The sequence below is a fragment of the Vulpes vulpes genome, chromosome 12 (genome assembly GCF_048418805.1).
Source record: "Vulpes vulpes isolate BD-2025 chromosome 12, VulVul3, whole genome shotgun sequence".
NCBI classification, from domain to species: Eukaryota; Metazoa; Chordata; class Mammalia; order Carnivora; family Canidae; genus Vulpes; species Vulpes vulpes.
In genome coordinates this window covers 85,252,501-85,277,447 of record NC_132791.1, presented here as the reverse complement: position 1 = coordinate 85,277,447, position 24,947 = coordinate 85,252,501, and the positions used below count along the sequence as shown (strand labels likewise).

At 38.5% G+C, this 24,947-nt stretch overlaps 1 long non-coding RNA gene across 1 annotated transcript; it reads left to right on the top strand.

The window, feature by feature from the left end:
* On the top strand, positions 1-24,187 carry LOC140594636 (uncharacterized). Its single transcript, XR_011995680.1, has 3 exons — positions 1-204; positions 23,734-23,866; positions 23,956-24,187. It is a non-coding gene; the product is annotated as an uncharacterized lncRNA (long non-coding RNA).
* Positions 24,188-24,947: the final 760 nt, after the last annotated feature.

Below are 24,947 nucleotides of genomic sequence, written 5' to 3'. Positions count from 1 at the left end.
TATCATCTTCAGCACCTGTCACCATATGGGACATAGAGGAAGCTCTCCCTCCTGTTTCCAAGAAAAGAAAAATCATTGAACTCAGGCTGAGTGTCAACAGGTTGGCAGGTCTTCAATAAAAATATTGGAAGAAAAATCAACGCAAAAGAAATATGGAAATTATAAAATATTTTTCTATAGCATGGAGTCCTACTGCACCATAAGGTTTGTGTTTCAATAATGCATTGACAAGACAGGAAAAATATTTATTGGATAACATTTTTTTTTTGCAGTGAAAATGACAATTTGCTAGAGCAACAGAAAAACAAAATCACATTTTAGTTGGAAAAAATATATATCTGAAGCTACAATTATCCTCTGGTCTGTAACACCCAGAAATTTCAGGTGAGGTAAGAATAACTAGTCACATCCCATTCTGGAGTCCTGACAAAAAGAAGAAAATGAATTAGGGAGTAGAATAGAGGAAATGAATGAGGTCCACAAAAGACCAAAGCCCAGTGAGCTAGGAGCTGTCTTGAGCAACCTCTGCCAACCTTTCAGTGCTCCATGCTCATGTCATAACTATCTGCACATGGATCATAAGGAAATAAGTAATACCACAGCTGTAAATGTATGCTTAGTCACCAGTGGCCATAAAGAGTGGCATAAGGGTAAATTCTGTCCGCTTCGATCTCCAGCATCCTCCCTAACAGAATTCTAGAAATGCTCAATTGAGATTGTGTTAAAATATGGGTGATTGAGAATCTGCTCTTCCACAGTCTCATTGAAACTTAAAGGTAGCTCAACACCCTACACGTACTTGTCTGGAATTTACAAGGATGAATGTCCCAGGAACAGGTTTCTAAAATAGGGGTATACAGGGGCAACTGGGTGGTGCAGTGGGTTGAGAGTCAGAGTTTAAGTTTCAGCTCAGGTCATGAACTCAGGGTCACAAGACTGAGCCCTGCTTGTGGCTCTGTGCTCAGTGAGGAGTCTACTTGAGATTCCTTCTCCCTCCCCCCTCCTCCTAACCCTCTCACCCTCTCTCTCTCTCAAATAAATAAATAAATCTTCAGAAAAACAAAATAAAATAAAATGGGGGTATCTTCAGGGAGTAATGATGGGCTTAGGAGATACTAGCATCTGAAGGCATAAGATAAACTTCATGGCATTTGTCTTGCCAATTTTACTCAAAGATTTGATTGACAGAATATTTTAATTTTAATACAAACATAGAATGGAGTGTGTGTGTATGTGTGTGTATGTGTGCATGTGTGATAAAAAGTCTTGTAGCAATTTTGAAGATAAAACAAGAAACTAAAAATTTTTCAAGCTTGTCTGTGCCTACTTCAAGCTCTGACCTCAGACCCTAAGATGTATTCTTTTCATCTTTCTTTGCCATTAGGGGATCATTCGTAGAAATATTTTAAAAACCACTTCCCAGGGATACCTGGGTGGCTCAGCGGTTGAGTGTCTTCATTTGGCCCAGGGCATAATCCCAGAGTCTCAGAATTGAGTCCCCCATCAGGGCTGTATGGAGCCTGCTTCTCCCTCTGCCTGTGTCTCTGCCTCTCTCTTTCTCTCTCTCTCTCTCTCTGTCTTTGTCTGTCTGTCTCTCTCTCTGTGAATAAATAAATAAAATCTTTTAAAAATACACTTCCCAAAAGAATATAATTTCCTTTTTACCACCATGTCAGCCCCTGTTATACCCTCAAACACTTGACCCACCCCAATATTAATAAATGGAAAGTTGTTGCTGAGTTGTTTGAGAGCTGCAAGGTGAAAATGAGTTTTCTAAGGTGGATGGTGGTGAAGAGGGGAGGGAGAGGGAGGGATGTGAAATAATGGAGGGAAGTGTGCCCTCTGAGCAGTGAGAATAAAAACTGACCTCCTCACATCATTACAGTGAATAAAATTATATCTTCACTTCTCCGGGAAGAACTTTTGAGGTAGTTGGATAGCATTTTCCAATTCTGGGGAATTAAATTAGCTCCTCAAGTTTAAAACTTCATAGAAATCACTGCAGCGAGTAGAAGATGGAAGGGTGCAATGGGGAGACTTTTGTTCCCTTGATTTATCTGTTCTTTGTTTTGGTTTCTAACTGGGTCATTGTACTGGCAGGGGGCCCTCAGCTTCAAACTGAGTCTTTTCACTGTTTCCAGTCATCTTCATTGAAGGGGAAACCTTCCTCTTTAATGAAGGCTCCCAACAACCTGTTATCTCGAAGAAATCTTACTTAGAAATGGGTCATCCTTAGAAAGAATCTGAAGGAGGGGTGGGTGGGAGGAGGGAAAGTCTTCGTGAAAGGAGGTCAGATCACACTGGTAAAACTAGCAGTGTGTATGGAGATGAGTTGTCTCTCAGAATCTTTCTTTGCTCCCTAACACAACTCCCATCACGTGAGTCCCAGTAAATGTCATGGGGAGAACTGTGAGGCCACCATTTCTTCAATCTGTTTATGCCAGAAACACTTATTGAGCACCTACACATGCTGGCACGCATGCTGGAGATAAACAGATGAATGGAATATTTTTTCAAAAAAGCTCACTGTCTAGAGGGTAGCCAACACATAAACAGATTGTTATAAGGGGATAATAGGGTGATGAAAGAGGCAGACTCGTGCTTACTATGGGAGCTCCAAAAATGGTCACCCACCTGAGCTGGTAGTGATCATGGTGAATGTTTGAGATGGTGGCTTTCAGAAGGAGATAAAGGCTAAGAATGATGACTTCTTCATCTCACTTAATTCCATTCTTTCCCCATTCATTACACTGTAGTCATACTGGCTTCTTTTTTTGTTCCTTGAACATGCTATGCTCTTTCTCTGCTCAGAGCCTTTACTCTTGCTGTTCCCCCCTGCCAGGAGTGCTCCTGCTCTTGTCTTGGCTGTCTTCTTCTCATTCTCTATTTACATCCAACACTAGCTCCTTGGACAGAGGATTTCTGGGCACCATAGCTAAAATGTTCTGCATTTGCTCAAATTTGTTAGGCTATGGACACAAACTCCAAAGCATAGAGTAGCTGAAGTACAATGAAGTTTGTCACTTCTGCAATAGTCCAGTGTGGCCATTCCTAGTTGGCAAGTGGCTCTCTTGATGCAAGAATTCAAACAAAGATCCACCTTGTGGCCATGCCATCTCCTTGGGCCTCACTGTTGCTTACAGATGGGCAGATTGGAGGGGACATAGCCATGTCTTAAAAACTTTGACCCAGGAATTAACCACGTCACTTCCACTCATATTCCATTGGCTAGAATTGCCTTACCTGGATACAAAAAGAGGCTGGGAAAGGTGGTCTAGTTTTGTGCCTAGTAAGAAGAGGAAAGAGACATGTGAAGCCCTGCTAGTGCATTTGTAGGAACACTACCACACCCCCCCCTCCACATTAACCTACCTCCCATCATCCCACCATTCCCTTTGTAGCACTTACTACAGACATGCCATCATCTTGTTTATTGATTTCCTTTCTTGTTACATTGGTTCCCTCCATTAGAATGTATTTCATGAAAGTAAGAATTTTGCCTGTTTAGCTTAATCCTGGATCACTCCTAACATAGATTTGATGCCCAGTAGATAGTGAGTGAAAAACTATTAGCTGAATTAACAATGGGCTGAGTCTGGAGAGATAAGTAGGAGAGGAAAGTAGGGGAGCTTGGGAGTGTGTATGAGGGAAGAGAAGGAAAGAAGGGCCTTGCAGACAGAGGGGATAGTTTTAGCAATATCACAGAGGCAGGAAATAACACAATGTGTGCACATGATTACCTGCATTGGATAATAATACCTGTGTCAAGGAGTGGTTGTTGACAGTGCTAGAGATGTAGGGAGGAGGCCACCTTCTGCTCCTCTCCTTCTTTAAGGACCTTTGATACTTGACTTTAGTTCTATAATTTCCATACGTCACAAGCTTCAAGAGGTTCCTCCTTTCTGTAATAAGCTCCAAAGTTTGCCTTCTGTTATTGACTTTCTATTTTCATTTCTTGTTTCATTCCATTGTGGTGGAAGTAGATACTTTATGCTTTTTGTCAGTCTTTTAACATTTATTAAGACTAGTTTTATGGCCTCAGATATGGCCTATACTGTAGAATGTTGAATGGGCACTTGAGAAAAATGTGTATTCTCCTGTTTGGGGATGGAGTGTTCGATAAATGTCTGTTAACTTGAATTATTTATACTATTATTGATGTCCATGATCTCTTCATTGACCTCCTTCTTGGTTGTTCTATTCATTATTGAAAGTAAGGTTTTGAAGTTTTCAACCATTGCTGTAGAATTGTGTGTTCCTCCCTTCAATTCAGTCAATGTTTGCTTTATATATTTGGGGGCTATGATGTACTGATATGTTTATAATTGTTATATCTTCTTGAGGAATTGACCTTTTTAACCAACATATTATATCTTTTTTTGGCTCTTGTAATATTTTTTTTCCAAAGGAATTAAAGCCCATTTTGGCTCATATTAGTATATCCACCTCAGGTTTCTTTTGGTTACTATTTTCAGTGATTATCTTTTTTTTTAATATTTTATTTTATTTGTTCATGAGAGACACAGAGAGAGAAGCACAGACACAGGCAGAGGGGGAAACAGGCTCCCTGTAGGGAGCCCGATGTGGGACTCGATCCCAGAACCCTGGGATCATGCCCTGAGCTGAAGGCAGGCACTCAACCACTGAGCCACCCAGGCATCCCAGGGACTATCTTTTTCTATCCTTCATTTTCAATCTACTTGTGTCTTTATTTTTAAAAAATATTTATTTTAGAGAAAGTGCATGCACAAGTGGGTGGAGGGCAAAGAGAGAGAATCTCCAAGCAGACTCCTTGCTGAGTGTAGAGCCTGACTTAAGGCTCGATCTCACTACCTATGAGATCATGACCTGAGTTGAAGCCAAAAGTTGGATGCTTAATCCACTGAGCCACCCAGATGCCCCTATTTGTATCTTGAAATTTAAATTGTGTTTCCTATAGATTGCAAAACATTGTATCTTGTATTTTCATCCAGTCTGACAATCTCTGCCTTTGGATTACAATATTTAATTAATTCACATTGAATATTATCATCTGTCCTTTTACTATTTATTTACTATGTTTCTTATATCTTGTCCCTTTTTGTTCCTCTCTTTCTTCTTTCCTGCTTTCTCTTGTATTAAATGATTATTTTCTAATGTATCATTTAATTCTTGTAATGATTTTTTTCACTAAAGTTTTTGAGTTATTTCCTTGTGATTGCTCTAGTATAACTAACTATATGCATCTTACCTTATCAGAATCAGTTTCAGATTTATAATAAATCCCAATGAGATGTACAAATATTACTCCTATATAGCTTTTTTACCTTTCCCTCTTTTGTGGTATTATTGTTATATATGTTACATACATAAGTGTTACAAACCAAAAGAATACATTATTATAATGATTGTTTTTTATAATTTGATGTCTTTTAAAAAAGAAAATAAAGGAGAGCAAATTACATAGTTATAGCTTTAAAAATATTAGCCTTATTATTTATTACTTCTGATTATCTTCATTTGTTCTTGTGAATTCAAATTACCATCTGGACTCACTTCCTTAGTTCAATACAGCTTCATTTCCACCCACTTCCTTTGTGATTTTATTGGCAAAGATATTACATTTGTATGTGTTATAGGGCCAACACTATATTATATACATGTTATGTATAAATCAAAAAATTGCTGTCAAAATCAGTGCAAAAAAGAAAGAAGACATTTGAAGACATTGGAAAGGTGAAGACTGTCTTCTATAATTACATAATGATATTTACTGGTGCTCTTTGTTTATTTATGTGGATTCAAATTACCATCTGGGGTACCTTGCTTTTAGCCTGAAGAATTTATTTCAGTATTTTTATTTTTATTTTTGTATTAATGAAATACTCAGTTTCCCTTCATATTCTTCTGTCAAAAATTTCTTCTTTTGTTTATCTGGGAACTTCTTTCTTTGCACATTCAGTTTTGAAAGATAGCTTTGCTAGATATTGGATTCTCGGTTGACAATTTTTTTTCTTTGAGCACTTTGTATGTATTATTTCATTAACTTTTAACCTCTGTTGTTTCTGGTGAGATGTTCATTATAAGTCTTGTTGAGGTTCCCTTGCAAGTGACAAGACATTTTTCCCTTGCTGCTTTCAAGATTCTGTCCTTGGTCTCAGATTTTCAGCATTTTTACTAATATAATGTGTTTGTCTGTGAATGTTTTCCCATTTAGCCTACTTGGAGTTCATTGAACTTCCTGGATGATAGATTAATGTTTTTCAATAAATTTGGTGAGTGTGGGCCATTATCTCTCCATAATTCTTTCCTCTCCTTGTTCTTCTATCTTCCTCTAGTACTCCTATTGCATGTATGTTGGTGCACTTCATGGTGTCCCATGTTTCTCAGAGGCTCTGTTCCTTTTTCTTCATTTTTTCCTCTCTGTTCTTTGAATTGCATACTCTCTATTGATCTCCTTCAAGTTAGCTAATTCTTTCTTCTGCAAGTCCAAATCTACTGTTGAGTCCCTCTAGTGAAATCTTCACTTTGGTCAATTGTACTTTTCAACTTCCATCATTTTTGCTTGGTTCCTTTTTGTAATTTCTATCTTTTTACTAATAGTCCCTATTTTGTGTGACACTGTCCCCAGACCTTCCTTCATCTTTTAAGATTTTACTTATTTATTAATGAGAGACAGACAGACAGAGAGAGAGAGAGGCAGAGACACAGGCAGAGGGAGAAGCAGGCTCCATGCAGGGAGCCTGATGTGGGACTCGATCCTGGGACTCCAGGATCATGCCCTAGCTGAAGGCAGGTGCTAAACTGCTGAGCCATCCAGGGATCCCTCTTCCTTTATTTCTTTAACTATGGTTTCCTTTAGTTCTGTGAGCACATTTATAATGGTTACTTTGAGGCCTTTGTTCAATCCAACATCTTGTTGCTCTCTTAAGCAGTTTCTGTTCCTGGATGTTTTTCCAGTGCTTGGTGTATACTTTCCTATTTCTCAACAGGTCACATAGTCTTTTGTTAGAAACTGGACATTTTAGGCAATGTATTATGACAACTCTGGATATTGCACTCTTAATCTCCCAGGCTTGTTCTTTCTTACATATTTGTTTAGCAACTACTGGATTATTTTCATGAAGCCCATTTTCCTTTCTGTCCTCAATGTTAAACCTCTGATATTCTTCACAGGATGTAGTTTTGGGTAAGCTTATAGTCACTTTGAAATGACAGTAGTTTCGGCAGAGTGGCAGAGGTTTCTGTAACTGTCTCTTTGCACACCCAGCTTTTATTTAGTTAGTTTTAAATATTTTATTTCTTTATTCATGAGTGACACAGAGAGTGAGAGAGGCAGAAACAGAGGCAGAGGGAGAATCAGGATTCCTACAGGGAGCCCAACGTGGGACTTGATTCTAGGATGCCAGGACCATGCCCAGAGCCGAAGGCAGACACTCAACCACTGAGACACCCAGGTATCCCCACACTCAGCTTTTAAACTCCACCAATTTCTAGGATTCTTTCCACAGGTCTGTTCAGCCAACCAACTTGTCTAGAGTTAACTTTCTATCTCTAAGGAAACTACCAATCTCCTCTCAACTATCTTTCACCACAAATCCATTGTTTTTGAGAGTGTCCTTAGGCTTCGATTTCTCCACACTGTCGCAAATGAAGTCAATTCCTTTAGGAAGTGATTTGGAGCTCTTTGCTTTGTGGTCTCATTCTCCATCTGGTTGGAATCTCTGGAGCTGGAAATTGGAGGAATGGTGTGCTTCATTTTGAGTGCACTTCATTCATTTTTGGAGTAGAGCACTTGGTGAAGGAGGCTGGGGACAGTAGCCTTAGGTCTTTTCAACTTGTCTTTTTTTGGCATAGATCCATCATCTTATGAGTTGTTCCTTATAAGGGATTCACTATACTCAGTTACACTCTACCCAAGTGGAGCCTCCATCCCCAAAATGCATGCTGGCTGGAAGAGAGGACCCCTCCTACCTCTTAGCTACACTTATCTCTTAACTTACATACAGCAACAAGTAGCTGGGGACAGAATGAGAGATGCTAGCATTGCCCTTTGAGTGGGAGTTGGAGAGAGAAGGATCCTTGTGTTCTTGACTGCATCTGTCTACAGCATGGTTTTCATCTAACTGAGCTGGGCAGAGGGACGAAGGGAATGGTGTTGATTCAGATATCACTGTTCTTACTGAGTTTAGAAGATTTTCCTGTATAAATGTTTCTTGATTTGCCATACATCCTTAGAACCCAGCCCAGGGACTTTAAATGGTTCTTTTGTTTTTGTTTTGTGGTTTAAAATAACTTTGGCCAGTTTACTTGGGAGCTCTTTGTGCTCTCATGCCAAAAACAGATTCCACCTTGTTTCTTTTTGTGTCCCTAGTCTCTAGCTCTGAATTCAGCATATAATATGTACTGTATGTTGAACAAATGGATGGGTGGGTGGATGAGTGATGGTAACCAGGAAGTATGACAGTTAATTTTATATGTGAACCTGAAACCTGACTGGGCCATGGAGCGCTCATATATTTGGTCAAGTATTATCCTTTTTGTGTCTGTGTGTTTCTGGATGAGATTAACATTTGAGTCAGTCAACTGAGTAAAGCAGATTGCTCTACCTCATGTGGGTGGGCTTCTTCTAATCAGTTGACATCCTGACTAGAACTAAAAAATCTCACCTGCTATCGAGTAAAAGGGAATTTCCCTGCCTATCTATCTTTGAACTGGGACATTGTTTTTTCTTGCCTTCAAACTCAAACTGAAACATTGGCTCTTCCTGGGTCTTGAGCCTCCAGTCCTCAGACTGGAACATACAGCTTTGGCTATCCTGATTTGCAGGCCTTCAGACTCAAACTGTTGATGATGGTTGGCTTCCTGGATCTCCAGCTTCCTGATTACAGATCTTAGGACTAGTTAGCCTCCATAATTGCATGAGCCAATTCTTTACAATAAATCTATCATCTATCTATCTATCTATCTATCTATCTATCTATCTATCTCCTATTGGTCTGTATCTCTGGAGAACCATGACTAAATTAGGAAGGAAAATGCCAAGAACTAACATTTTTGACATATTTGGATATGCCAAGATTAACATTCTTGGCATTTATGGAATTTCATGACATAGTCTCTTTTGGTTATCATAGTACTAAAAGCAGCATCTTCACTATATGTATTATCTCCTTGGATCATTAAATTAGGATATCTAATTATATTTCTCTTAAAAAAAAAAGGCCCTCTTTCAAATCAATTACTCCTCAGTCACTCAAATGAAATCAGTGATGATCATGTCCAAATCCACTATTGTTTATTTTGAGAGATACCTTCAATGCATTTGCAACTTAAAATAAATAGTGTAGACAAGTATTTATGGGAAACATACTAAGTTCTGTTTTTCAACCTGACTTCTTGAGAGTTAAACTGGTTTTGTTTTTAAAATAATCTTCCCCAAAGCTTTTGAGAAATCACAATAAAATGGCAGTTGAGAGAGTGGCATTTTTATATTATGTGCCTCAGTAAATGAAAGTCTCAGTTGAATAATTTCTAATCTGCATTAGCATGCGCCTCTCTCGCGCTTTTGTATTACATTCACACAGATCCTATTATCTGATCCTACAGAGATCTTGTTTAGAGTACACAAAACTTCCCTGGAGGGTTTTCCATTTAAAGCAAAAGAACCAGATCAACAGAACTCTACTGCAATGCCCCAGAAAGATGCAAAGCCTACAATTGATTTCCATTGTGGGAAATTGTATGGCATTTTTCTGCTCACCAGCTTCAGTTCAAACTCGGCACTAGGCTAAGCCAAGAACTGAGAACTGGCTTCTGAAAACATCAGGGAAACAACAGCCTTTGCTCAACCGTCTATTTTTTGCCCAATTTTAACACTGAGGGGCTTAGGGAGAGAACTGACAACATTTTCAATGTGAAGCTTATTCAATGTTTCTGTGTTGCTACAATTAAGCATTTCAGAAGCATATGTGGTGCCTTTCAGTTCTGACCCAATCGTCCGCTCTGACAGGTCACAGACAAAAACCAGGATAATGAAAATCTATCTTGATCACAGAATCCAGACACACCAGTCTGGTGTAGATCAGAAAAGAAAACAACCACCCAAATGCTGATTTAATTTCCTTTTCCTCAAATATTGAGTTCATATTGAAACTGAGCATACCAAGTGTGAATTTTGCTTAGAATAACCCTCTTAGTGTTATATGAAATCTGCAGAAGTTTCTCCAGGTAATTGTGAAGTCCTAACACATTATGGCCCGTGTTCATTTCTTTTTCTATGCATTCAGATGCTAGCTTGTACATTATCCTATCTATCTAAGTAAAATGAAGGGGATAGTTGAGGACATTAGCTAGGTAATGTAGAAATTTAAGGCAAAATGACTTTCAAAGATCCAGAAAATGGACGGGAGAGTGATATAAATTATTCTAAGCACACAATCTCAATTTAGCTTGACCATCTCCTAGTTCTCTGTCTTCTTTTAGTGCTATTACCATTAAAATTATCAATCATCTAGTTTGCAGAGTTTCATTCAAAATACAGTAAGCACAAGTGATTTTCTCTGGAGCTATGGGTTGAAAAGGAATCTTGTTTTCTCAAGCACCATGGTATAATAATTTCCTCCCATTGCCCAGATCTGGCTCCCATTCAGTAACTTTCCTAAGCATAGAACCTTGGAGAAAGTATAATAATTGCATGGCCATTTTCAATTTCTGGCTAGCTTTTCTGCCCTGAAGCCTGAACATCAAATGGTCTTGTGCAAAGTAAAACATTCAAAGCACCCTGTGGTGGGTTGAATAACAGTCCCCAAAGATGTCCATTCGCTAAACTGTGAATATGTGACCTTCCATCACAAAAGGGTCTTTGCAGATGTAATTCTGTTAAAGATTTTAAAATGAGGAGATGATCTTGAATTAACCCAGTAGGTCTACTGTAATCCCAGGGCCTTTATAAGAGGTGTTATAAGGAGTTAGTGTCAGAGGAGATATAATGATGAAAGATGAGGTAGGAATGAAGTGTGGCTGTGAGTTAAGGGTTTCTAACAGACTCTAGAAACTGGGATAGCCAAGGAAATAGATCCTCCCCTAGAGCCTCCAGAAGGAACACAGCCCTGCTGAGCCATTTCAGGCTTCTGATCTCCGGATAATTAATTTGTATTCTTTTATGGCACCAAGCTTCTGATGATTTGTCCTGGCAGCAATAAGAAAGTAATAGACACTGCCTCCTGACTTTGGTCCTATAGAAAGAATCAACCTAATAAGCCATCACTCCTTGCTATCTTCGATCCCCTTGATTCTACAGAGTAGAGCTCTTAAACTGGGTTAGAAGTGGCAATAAGCCTTCTAAAATTCACAATCTATTTACAATTTTGTGTCACATGCATTTTTCTGGGAAAGGAATCCATAGATTTCATCATTGACTTAGCAAAGTGATCTGTGGGCTCAAAGTTTCAAATTTCACTCTTGATTGGGCATTCCCAACTTCACATCGTAACCCCCAGCAGTCTGCGGGTAGAATAAAGGAAAAAACCTAAGAAAGAGAACTTTTAAAATATCTTTGTTCTTTCATAAGTGGTCCTTCCTCCACTCTGGAGGATGAGGCTGGGTGGGGCTTTTCTCTGGGATGGTGCTCTTGTGTGTCCTTTATGTGCTGTTCTTGTTTCTTACATATGCCAAACCCTAACTAAGGATGACGACACTGTGCATGGAGCTGGGTGATTCTGCAGTGCCCCTCACTGCTCTGCTAGGCATGGTGGCAATGGTGGGGTGGACAGAAGTGTCAATGTGAATATAGCATCACTCAATGATTCTGTGTGCTGTTTGGATTATGTCTTGGCTGCTACATAGAGTCTAAGGGCATCTCTGTGATGTGTAGCCCTTTTCAATGCCTGTAAAGATGTGGGCAGGGAGCAGAAGAAAAACTTTCTCTTCTCTAGCCTTCAAATGATGTATTACTAATATAATCTCATGCACAAAGTGAGAGAAACAAATCATCCTGAAATAGAGACAAAGTATTATCTGAAAAGGATTCTATTTACTGCCAGGGTAAAGCAAAGCAGAGATGAAGTTTCTATTCTTCATTGCATAGCAGTTGTTATTTTGCAAAGGCTATAATGAGTGTAATGCTATTTTATTGTTATTCATTGGTGCCTGCCAGGACATTCAGGTTCTGTTCACTTTACATCTGCTATACCTTTAAGTAGTGACATGTGGGGAAATTGCTGTCTTGTTCGTGTCAGACAGCCATTTACCCCTAGAATACTACTGTTATTCCAAATTTAATAAATGCCCACTGGGTATTGGGCAATGTCCAAGACACATTGACAGTCCCTGCCTACACACGTGCATGTGCCAAAGCAAGTTGGCAATTGGCGCTGTGATATGCTTCTCTGACCATTGTAGATGGCATTCTTCTGAAACAAAGAGTGTCAACAGTAACTCAGCTGCAGATTTCTTCCAAGAAAGCTGTAAAAGAAACTGAATGCATTTTGTTTGCTTAGCATCAAATTATGAAAGAACTCATAACAATGACTTGACAGTACATGCAAAAACATTACAGTTGCCAAGGACTTTTATACTGACTCTGGGTCTTGACTCTTGCCATTTTTTGAGGTACTCATGGCAGATGTTATTATCTTCCCAAGGATACAGATCTCCAAGAGGTTAAGGGACTTGTCCAAGGAGAATATGCCAGCAAATGGCAGAGCCAGGACCAAAACCAACTCAGCTATTTTGACTCTGATCTCAGCAATTTCCCATTCTCATCCCAGATATGACAATATCTCCCATCATCTAAGGAGCTTCCAAGTAGAAATTAGGAAATCTTTTATTTTAATTCTGCTTCCTTTCATACAATAGGAGAACCTGGGGAAAAAGTCGTTTATATTGTCTTTTTCATCAGTAAAGAGTTTACTCCACACATTCTTTATGTACATATCAGTAACTACTGAAGTTTCGGGACACATAAGGCAACTAGATAAATACTCAGTTAAATAGAATTAAAATTCTCTTTGGCTGTGCATATCTTTGAAAATGGAAACATTTTGAAAAATAGAGTTTTGCTGTTAGGCATTCATTTGATTTAAACATTTAGAATCACCTTTAGTTACATAGTCTGTGTGCGTGTGTATGTGTGTGTGTAAAATCACTGAGTTCCCTAGAGCTCCACAGAACATGAATAAACATATGGACTGTTCTCTTACACCTACCCCACAAGTCTGAGTATTGAGGATTTATATAGTTAGAGACTATGTGGTGTAAATATGTATAAATTTATATTGTGTTAATTTATGGCATGCAGTACAGAAGGCTGTTTGCAAGTTGCAGTGTACTTCTTCCCACGTTTCTGCTGAAATATTCATATCTGGGTTCCTTCCCCATGTTTTCCTTTGTCTCCCCACAGATGTTTAGGCAGCTTGTTTTCAGGGGAGCGAATATGTCTTAGAAGTGTGCTTACTGAATTCAATTCAGGTGAGGAATACACTATCTCTATCAGGTTTTGGCGAAAGGATACTCACTTTCCCTTCAGTCCTGCTCACTTCTGTTATGAAGGCAATTGCTCCAGAGTGGCCACACTCTGGATGAATCTTCTTCCCTGACCTGATGTCCTTAAATGTCCAAAGAGCCCTAAGTAGATGAGTAGCCTTTCATTACAGAAAAAAGAAAAGCCACTTTAAAAAGCAAGCAAGCAAGCAAACAAACAAACAAACAAACAAAAAACAGGGATGTCTGAGTGGCTCAGCAGTTGAGCATCTGCCTTTGGGCATCTGCCTTTGGCTCAGGGCATGACCCCCAGGTCCTGGGATCGAGTCCTGCATGGGGAACCTTGCATGGAGCCTGCTTCTCCTCCCTCTGCCTGTGTCTCTGCCTCTCTTTCTGTGTATCTCATGAATAAATAAATAGAATCTTAAAAAAAGAAAAAACCACCCAAACCATCCCTACATTTCATGGCTCTTTGCCAAAGAAGCTGAATTTATATCAAAGGGGCTCCAGTACAGCCCACCTCTAGTTTTTGTGGTTATGATAAGAGGGAAGAATGGTCATAGATGAATGAAGTTCACAGAGTGCTCACAAACCACATCTTACTTGACTTGCTCCTTCGCCAGCTTAACCTACTAAAAAGTTATGCACATTTACTTATTTGAGTTAATCAATGGTTTCTTTCCTGATCCTCCCATGGGAAGGTGTGCTAATGGGTAGGGGACGATTGAGAAGGAGGCAGTGGGCAGGAAGAGGAAGAAAAAGCCCCAAACTGAGTGAACAGTCCCTGAATGATCAAAAGCCGGCTGTAAATGGAAAGAGGTTTGAATCACCCATGAGTTCTCTGAGACAAGGCAACTGCCTGTGCAGATAATATCTGTTTCTCTGAGTTTAAGAAAAATTAGTATTTTTAGGTTGTTTAGCTGCTTTCCTTCTGCCCTTAGAATTCCACTGCTTATGGAATTTGAGGATGGACCTCTTGAGGGAAGAATGGAATTATCTACCATAGGGATTACATGAGGATTTGTTGATCAAAACAACTTCTCTGCAAGTGTCTTGTCAAGCACTAAGAATTCACTAGTCCTCAAAATGACCCGTTATGGCAAACAACATTGCATAATCCTTCACCATTCTGAATCTTTCTTTTCTTTCTTTCTTTCTTTCTTCCTTCCTTCCTTCCTTCCTTCCTTCCTTCCTTCCTTCCTTATGTACATTGTCTCATCCACTCCTCCCAACAATCTGGTAAAGTTCAAACTTTTTAACAGGGAAAGAAAGGAAACCTTAAGAAAGTCAAAATAACCTTCCTAAGGCCACACACTTGGAAAATATCATAGCCAGAAATCAAACCTTGGTCATTTTTGCCAAGTTAAGGGCACTGAGTTACTGCACTCTCCCATTCTGATTTGAGTAAAAAAAAAAAAAAAAAAAAAAAAAAAAAAAAAAACTATGTCTAAAATGTTTATTTAAATCTAAGTTTTACCAGCTCATCTGGTGTTTCTGTCACGTTTCCTCAATGTTCTGAATTTCTCCAGACTTGATTATTCCACATCAGGCACATCGAGTGAGGACGTGGGTACACATGTCTAGCTTGGAAAGAAGATTCATATCTGAGAGTAATAGAAGGTAAAAACAATATAAAGGTGTCTGGGTGGATTGGGGTCTTAGAGTTGTTTAAATGCCAGAGTGGAGTTTGAACTTTAGGTAATGAGAAACCATAGAAAGGTTTTGAGAAATAATGAATACCTGCTAAGACTTTACAATTCACAAAGCACTTCATGTACAGTCTCTCAGTGAATGCTCTTAATAAGCCTTCAATGAGGGTACAACACTATTATCCCATTGTTATATTTCAGAAAGATGAGTCTCAGAAAAGAGGTGATGCTACTAGATCAGTGATAAAATTGGATCCCTAGGCCAAGTAGTAAAAGGTATTGTTAGCAGCTTGATCAAAGAGTAGCTTGTAGAATGTAGAATATATTAAAAGGTGGGAAACATTTAGAAGCTATTGCAGACTCATGCAGTAACCATGCAGGCAAAGGGGTGGTCTCCAGATCTAAAAGCAGGTTCTACTCATCCATGTGTCTTTCTCTTCATCTGACAGATATATGAGTAATTGACTTCATTTACCAAACAGTCTGAGCAACGTAAAATCATGCTACTCATCCGAGCTGAAAAATATTCTCTATTTTCCAGAAAAGTCTCTGAACACCATGTGTGAGAGAACACGACAGAATAGAAACTGATTATGCAAAATGTGCAAGGGAGAACTGCAGTGCTTGGTGACATGTGGCAGCTTAGCTGGGAAGGGAGAGCCGTGGAACTTGGTGCTATCTCAAAACGACTGCTGTGTGTCGTAAGCTGAATGGCAGGAAAGGGTTAAAATATGAGTTTGTGGGCTCTTGGATCATAGCCCTCTGAGGCATTCACATACTGCACATACATGCAGGAAGATGTCCCGAGAGACTACACTCAGCTGCCACATTCACACTGAAGTAAAAGGGAAATGCTATGAATTTTGTTTGTGTATTTGTTTAATGCTATGTTCCAGGGTCTTTATTCTGGGTTTTGTAGATCTAAAGCTATGAATGTTCCATTAGAGTCCCTCCACTCAATGTAAAAATTGCAAAAACTCTTAAGAGGATTGCTTTAGTTTGTGTTCTCCAGAGAAATAGAACCAGTAGGCTATATCTATCTATCTATCTATCTATCTATCTATCTATCTATCATCTACTTATTATCTATCTTCTATCTATCTATTATCTATCATCTATCTTTTTATTTACCTATCTATGGATTTATTATAAGGAATTGCCTCATGTAGCCATAGGGAGAAAGAAGTCCCAAGATTTACAGTCAGCAAGCTGGAGACTCAGCAGAGCCAATGGCATAAGTTCTAGTCCAAAAGCTGGTGGCTCAACACCCAAGAAGAGCTAATGCTTCAATTTGAGTCTGAAGGCAGGGAAAAAACTGATGTCTCAGCTGAAGGCTGTTAGTTGAGTCTTTTTGTTCTTATTGAGGTCCCCAACTGGCTGAATGAGGTTCACTCACATTGAAAAGGGCAATCTGATTTACTCAGTATACTGATTCAAATGTTAATTTCATCCAGAAACATCCTCACAGAAACACCTGAATGATGCTTGACTTAAGTAGTTGGGCACTCTGTGGCCCAGTCAAGTTGACACATAAAATCAACCATCGCAAGAATGAAAACCATGAAAAGGTTGGGCATATGGGGAGTGGGAACATGCAGGTATAAACATTTTTAATGTTTCAAGCTTGAGAATTTCAAAGAGAGCAGAGAATCAAAATGGCATTCTAAAGATAAGCCTCAGTTTGCCCAGCAAACTTGTCTTGTTCTGGGAGCTCTCCAGGGTACTGGGCTTCCACCTCTGCTTCTCCCTGACTTGGAGGCCAGAGCCTTACATCAAGCCTCTACTTTGGACTTGGCTTTAACTCTAATTTCAGCTTCCTCCCTCATCTACATTTTGCTGGACTTCACTGATCCCTGTAGCAGCTACTTGCAATTATCAAGCTTAGTCTGGTTTTGATAACCAACTGTACACAATGCTATGTTCGCTGTGGTTTTAAAAAAGTGACAGCCTGTTCCTAGGGTAGTTTTTAACAACACTGGACACACACACATATACCATCATCATCATCAGACTACGTAGCCATGAGGTTTATACATTTAGATGGATTCTTGCATAAGTACACTTGAACTTATGTAGAATATTTCACATCTTGTCTTGCAGTTGTCTAATGAACCAACCAGAGTTGTATCTACAGATTTCTTTATTTTTAAGATTTACTTATTTATTTGAGAGAGAGACAGCAGAGGAAGGGCAGAAAGGGAGAGGGAGAAAATATTAAGCAGACTCCCCACTGAGCAGCAGAGCCTGATTGGAGGGCTTAATCTTATGACACTGAGATCATGACCTGAGCAGAAACCAAGAGCGGGATGTTTAATTGACAGAGTCACCCAGGCACCCCTCTACAGATTTCTTTAATTCAGACACATTTGTATATACGTATATACACACACAGAAACTTGTAGCAATCAGTATACAAAAGAATATATCATCAGGAAAGATTTGAAAAAATATAGAATGAACTCAGTAGATTGATGCCTAATGCCTATCCTAGTTATAGGGAAATGTACAATGAGAAAATAATCGTAGTTTTTAGGACAGGCTAGTGATTTGATCTTAGGAATCTTACTTCCTGCATCTTAATCTTGTTGGAAATAAGAATTGACTGTCAGGAGATGTGTCTCAAATTGAAGGGGCTCTCAAAGGCCTAGTCTGGGAAAATCTAAACACACACACAAATAATAATAATAATAATAATAATAATAATAATAATAATAATATAAAAATAATGAACCATAGTAATGAAATGTAAATCATTGAAAAAATAAGAAATAATGCATTCATGCTAATAATAATAGACAAACAAGTAATTCAGAGAGAAGAGAGGGTTCTTGCTTACAGTTGAATGCCAGAGACCAACTAGTAAAATTTCAAATATCATTTTGCAAGCATCAAGGTAAAAATTGAATCAGGCAAGAAGCATTGCTGAATGATAAATTTCATAGAAAAATTTGAAAAGCAGGATTTTTCTGTGGTCTTAAAGTGTTAGGTGTGTGTGTGTGTGTGTGTGTGTGTGTGTGTGTGAAAGGGAAAGACAGAATAGAGGGAAAGGAGAAAGAGAGAGAAAGATGCAGATATGTACATAGAGATCTTCTCAATTTTTTGGCAGGAAAGTTTGAGAAAAAGCCATCAAAGAGAATGCTGAAAAATTCCCAAGATCACATATGACTGAGAATAGATCACTCTCCCACAAGTTAGAAAGAACCCTTGTATAAAAATGGGCATTGGGTACAGAGCTCAGAGATTGCTGTTCCTAGAAGTGGAGCTAAATTAGCCCTAGACTAACAGCCTCTCTGCATTTGCCCTAGTAAAGGCTAAAAGCAAGCCTTAAGTGGATCAAACTGATTGGTAGCTACTTAATTACATGCCAGAACAATGTTTCACACTAAGTGAATACAACACAATCCAGCACTCAATAATGTAAAGTTCACAATGTCCAGTATCCAATAAAAATATTAACAGACATTCAAAGTAACAGGGAAATATGGCTAGTAACAAAAAATTAATCAATAGAACCAACCCAGGAATAATGGAGATGATGGAGTTAGGAGACAAGAATATCAAGCAGCTGTTATAAATCTTATAAATATGGTCAGGGATATTAAGGAAAATATGCACATGAGGAGTGAGAAAGGAAAGACTAAAAAAAAGAACAAAATGGAAATTTTAGAAATGAAAAACACTATACTTGAAATAAAAATTATAGTGAATAGGATTAACAGCAGATTGGATATTGCAGTGAACTTGGAAACACAGCAATAGAAACTCCTAAAATAAAACAGACATTTTTTTAAAGCCTAGAAAAAGTGAAAAGAAAATCAATGCCCTGTGAGAAATATCAAGACATTTGACAAACACATGATTGGAATCCCAAAAGAGAGGAGAAAAAGAAAGAATAGGAAAATATTTGAAGAAATGTTGCCTAAATGTTTTTTAAACTTGATGAAAAGTACAAACTTACAGATCCAAGAAGGCTACTGACCCCAAGCATGAAGAAACCACATGGAAGCACATTATAAACAAATTGTTTAAAATCAGTAATAAAATAAAATAAAAAAGAAAACCCTGAAAGCAGCTGGGGGAAGGAGGACAGACATATTATGTAGAAGAACAAAATAAAGATGCCAACAGACTTCTTGTCAGAAATGATGCAAGCTAGACAAGAGTGGAGCAGCATCTTTAAAGTACTGAGAAAACCTGTCAACCCAGAATTCTATACTCAGAAAATTACCTTTCAAAAATAAAGGCAAAATAAAGAATTTTCAGACAAATAAAAGCTGAGTGACTGTGTTGCCAACAGAACTAGCTAGAGGACATTAATTAGATGGAAATTTGGATCTATATACAAAAATGAAGGAACACGGAATGCAAGAAATGAAAAATATGTGGGTAATTATAAAGGACAACATCTTATTATTTTAAAGTGTCTTTAAGAGATGATTGATTTTTTTAAAAAAGATTTTATTTATTTGAGAGAGAGACAGCACAAGCATTGGGGGGAGGAGGAGAGGAAGAGGAAGAAGCAAACCCCATGCTGAGCAGGGAGCCTGACTTGGGGCTTGATCCCAGGACCCTGGGATCATGACCTGAGCTGAAGGCAAGTACTTAATCTAGTAAGCCACCTTAAATCAGTTCAATCACCTCAATCATGCTCCAAGACATGACTGATTTTTAAAAGAAAATTAGTAAAAATATATTTTGGGGTTGATAACATATATCAAAGTCAAACAGTATTATAAAAGACAGGAGAAGAGAAATAGAAGTATACTATTTTGAGGCTCTTACATTAAACATGAAGCAATATAATACTATGTGAAGATGGACTATAGTAAGTTAAAGATATATATATTATAAACCTTGGGACAAACACTGGAAAATAAAACAAAGGAGGATAGCAATAGTTATGATGAATTGGAATCCTCAAAATATTCAGTTAATCCAAAAGACATCAGAAAAAGGAAAAAGATAACCAAGAATACATGGAACAAATAGAAAATAACAAGGTGATAGATTTAGTCACAATAAAGTAAAAAATTATGTCAAATTTAAATGGTCTACATACTCCAAATAATAGGCAGAGATTGTCAGACTGGATCACAAAGGAAGACCTGACTATATGCTACAGATAAAAGACTAATTTTAAATGTAAAAATGCATATAGATTAAATGTGAAAGCATGGGACAGATTATGAAAATACCAATTAATGAAAGCTACACTGATGAGCTATATTAATATCCAAACTAGACTTTGGAACAAGGAATATTATGAAGGGTAAAGAGAAATATTTCATCATGGCAAATGGATGATTTCATGGAGGAACTGGAAGAGGAAATAAGCAAATCCACAATTACAGTCGGGGCTTCCAATACCTCTCTTTTGATAACTGGTAGAACAAGTAAGTAGAAAATCTGTAGTATAGAAAACTTGAACAACCCCATGGACCAGTTTGACATTTATAGAACATGCCATCCTACACCAGCAGAATCAACATTCCTTTCAAGAGCACAGAGAACATTCCTCAAGATATACCATAGCCTGCACTATCACACAACTCTTATTAAATCTTAAAAGGATTGGAATTATACAAAATATGTTCTCTGACTACAAAACAGGTTTTTGGAATTCACTGAAATAAAATTTAACCTTTATATACTGACATATTTTCTAATATAACCAGAAGTGCTCATTTAGTTGTCAAAAGAATCAGAAACACAATTCAAACTAACTGAAGCAAAAAGGGAATGAATTGGCTTATGCGGCTGAAAAGAAGTTTGGGGTAGCTCACACAGTTGAAGAGAAATCTATGGGATAGGAACATATGGATTAACAGTCAGTACTTGATGCCATAGGTCTTTGTCCCATTCCTTCTCTCATATACACTAGGCTCTCCTTAGAGCTGTTCTAAGGACAGTCTCAACCAATGTGGTAGGAAGATAACCCCAGATTAGTATTGTCTTTCTCAGCAATTCCAATGTCTGTGTATCAGTCCCAGTGAGGACTCTGATTAGCCAAGCTTGGAAAGTTAGAAACCAGTAACTACCATTGTGTACTGCAAGAGAATTGTCTAAAAAAGAAGCTATAATTGATGTGCTTTCTTTCTTTCTTTCTTTCTTTCTTTCTTTCTTTCTTTCTTTCTTTCTTTCTTTCTTTCTTCTTTCTTTCTTTCTTTCTTTCTTCTTTCTTTTTCTTCTTTTCTTTTTCTTTCTTTCCTTCTTTCTTTCTTTCTTTCTTTCTTTCTTTCTTTCTTTCTTCTTTCTTCTTTCTTTCTTTCCTCCTTACTTTTCTCAACTTGCAAAGCTTGGATGCCTAGAAGCCAAAAAATTCCAATAGGTCAGACAAAAGTTATAAAAGATAGTAATGATGTCTTCTCCAAGCATGGGCTCTACCAACAACTGGGTGTCAAGAATTGAATTTTTTCATTAAGGAGAGAAAGAGATAAAGACAGGACTAGTAACCTATATGTGCACTAGAAAAGTGGTTAAAGAGCTCAAGAAGAGAGCTTTGTTTATTCTAGATGGTTGATACACCTGGTTAAGAAGTCATGTCTTCCTCTAAACCCACTTATAAAAAAAGAATGACCTCTATGAGACCTACTTCTCTTCCTGACTCAGTCTTTTTGGAATTGCAGATAAAGACCTACTCTTACCTTCCTGCATAAGCCACCCCTCCAATCTGTTTTTGAAAGAGCATTTGGTAAGGAAGCATCCTCTTCTTCCTCCATACAACGCCAGGAAAAGTAGGGGGCATTCTTTTATACTTTTGCTGAGCTCATTCTAAAATAATATGCAAGGAACTATTTACTAGCTATGTTAGTTTCCACTGGTGCTACAAAAAAAATTACCACAGATTTAGTTGCTTAAGACAACACAAATTTAATCTCTTATATTTCTCAAGGTCAGAAATCTGAGATGGGTCTTAAGTCCTATCTCTGTCTCATTCTTTGATCCTCCTGTCTCCTTCTCATAAAGACTTTGATAATTGTATGGGGCCCACCCAGATAATACAGAATAACCTCCCAGTCTCAAGATCCTTAATTTAATCACATCTGCAAAGTCCCTTTTGCCATATAAAGTAGGATTCACATGCTTGAGAGTTAAGATGCATACATATTTGGGGGCCAGTTTTTGTTTACCACACTAGCAATGCATACATAGTCATGAAAAACATTCTAGGCTTTTCATCTCTGTCCTTGAAGAACACTTTTCAGAGAATCCATGATTTCACATTATCTGGTTTTCCACACCATCCAAAGAAAGCTCACTAGACTTGGCATTTGGCTTGCAACTAACTGGCGCTGTGCTCGACTTTGCCTTTTATCTTTCTGTGCCATCACTGGAATTTCTGAAGGTTTGGGCATAGAAAGGGTCCTATTTCTGGGGTGTAGTAATAAATCCCATGGATGGGCTTTACTTCACAGTTATACTCCATTATTGTCATCAGGGAGATAAAGTTCTGCAGCCAAGTAGAAAAGAGTTTTACAGACTAATTGACTACAAGGAACTAAACTCATCCAAATTAGCTCTAACTCAATGGTAGAGTTTGGAAAGACACTTTTGGAAACTGCTAACCTGACGGAACCAGGAACTGGTGTTAAGATTCAGGATTATTGTGTCTCAGTCTCTCATTTTCTCTGTGCCACCCCTGATCGACTCTCTCTCTCTCTCTCTCTCTCTCTCTCTCTCTCTCTCTCTAAGATTTTATTTATTTATTTATTTGAGAGAGAGAGAGAGAGAGAGAGAGAGAGAGCGAGCATGAGCAGAGGGAGGGGCAGAGGAAGAAGGAGAGGGAGAAGCAAACTCCCTGCTGAGCAGGGAGCCCGACACAGGGCTTGATCCCAGGACCCTGTGATCATGACCCAAGCTGAAGTTTAGGCTTAACCAACTGAGCCCCCAGGTGCCCTCCAGATCTACTTTCTGAGCTGTTGCAACACAGGCTGAAACAGAAATGGCCAGTACCAGTTTTTTCTCACCTAGGAGTTTAACACAGACCAATTAAGTATCTTTGAATCCCAACTCTCAGTTTCTGAGAGATGGTACCTGATTGGCTTGGCTTGGGTTGGTGTCTAACCTTGTTCTATTCACCTATGACCAAGAGCGAAAGGAACAAGACATGGGATCCATTGGCCTCAGCAGAGTCTATATGGTGAGACCATTAGAACAAAGGGGTGGATTGTTCTCTAAGAAGAAAGTGTGGGTACAGGAAGAAAATGACTGATATTTCTACTATATGCCTTCCATATCTTGGGAGGTGGGAACATCTGGACTTCCCACTCAAATGAGAGATAACCGTAACAGCATCAGGACTTGTGATATAGACTAAAAGGAGAGGGTGATGAGGATATCTCTCACATTCCTGTATTCACGTTCAGCTCGTGCCTCTTTCCTCTGAGTGAATTCTACTGGGGATTAGATCCTCTGTGCCCATGCTTCCTATGGCAGAGTCAGCTTGCTGCTCAGAGAGAAATCTGGGGTCTTTTCTCCCAGTGGATGTTGTGATTGGGAAATAGCTACCCAACTGGGGCCCAAGGTTTTTAGCTTCTTTGGATTTAGGTAGAGCCACATGGCCGAGCTCTCCAAAATGAAATCTGAACAGCTCTCATAGGACATTCTCCATACTCTTCTCCAGGTGGCTTTTGGTTTCCAAGGACTCACGCCCTACTGCATGGAAGAGCTCTGATATGGAAGGAGTTGGGTCCCTGCATCACTGCATGAGGAAATCTGCCCATCTATCAGAAACCCTTCACTGGATTGTTAAATGAGTATAAATTAACTCCTATTGTATTAAGCCATTGATGTTTTATAATTCACTTAAAGCTACTAATACTTTAACATTCTTCTCATTCAACAGGGAATAGTTTCAGAGAATTTTTAGAATTCCCTGTGTCTCTACCTAAGACAGAGCGAACATCCATTTCTGCTGAACTCTACAACCAAAGGAGTGGCAAATGATTGTGCATAGATTATTCAGCCTCCCGAGGGTTAATTACTCTGATACTTGTGCCTGGGGAAAACACACAAAAATCAGGAAAGAAGTTGCTTCCATTCTCTCCCTTCAAAACTGTGCATTGCAAAGAGTAATAAAGGCCATTTCGAAAATTTGCTCGTGACTTTAAAATTCTTAGGTTTACCACTGAGTCACCAAATCACTATGTAATAAATCATCAGAGTGAGGAAAAAAAAACCCTCAGATTTCCCCGTGGTTATAGAAACTGTTAATTCTCCTGTGTAGACATGCAGGTTGGAGGAGTAGAGGGGATGTATCGTGATCCATGTGCTTGTAGGTGAGGATTTGAAAACGGCAAACTTCTTTTTATATTGGTAAAAAAGCAGCCTTCATGCCATAGGAAGGGAAAGAACAGCTTACCATGGAATTCGGGGCCATTTTACTGGCTGCTAAACAATTTCAAAGGATTGCAACATATAATAGATAAGAAGTAGCCTGGAAAGATGTAAGGGCAGGACCATTTATAGGAAGAAGAGAAGAATCTTCTGTGCCACTTGAGGGACATTAGCTTCAGTAGTTAACAATTTACAATGAGTTACATTTCAAATTGCATTGCTATTTATTCATTCATTCCTTTAATAAATGCTTATGGTACTGTGTTCACCAGCATGGTTATAGCTTTGGAGATAAAATGATAAATAAGATAAAGGTCCTGCTGGAGAACAGGTATACCACTCTGGATATATAAACAAATACTTGTGAGATAGGAGAAATCTCATAACAAAAGTATGAAAGTCAGTTGTTTGGAACAAAGTATATGTTTTCTTTTTTCTTTAATAAATAAAGTTATTAAAAATGGCTGGAGTATATAACCAAAGGACCCAAATCCTTTTTTC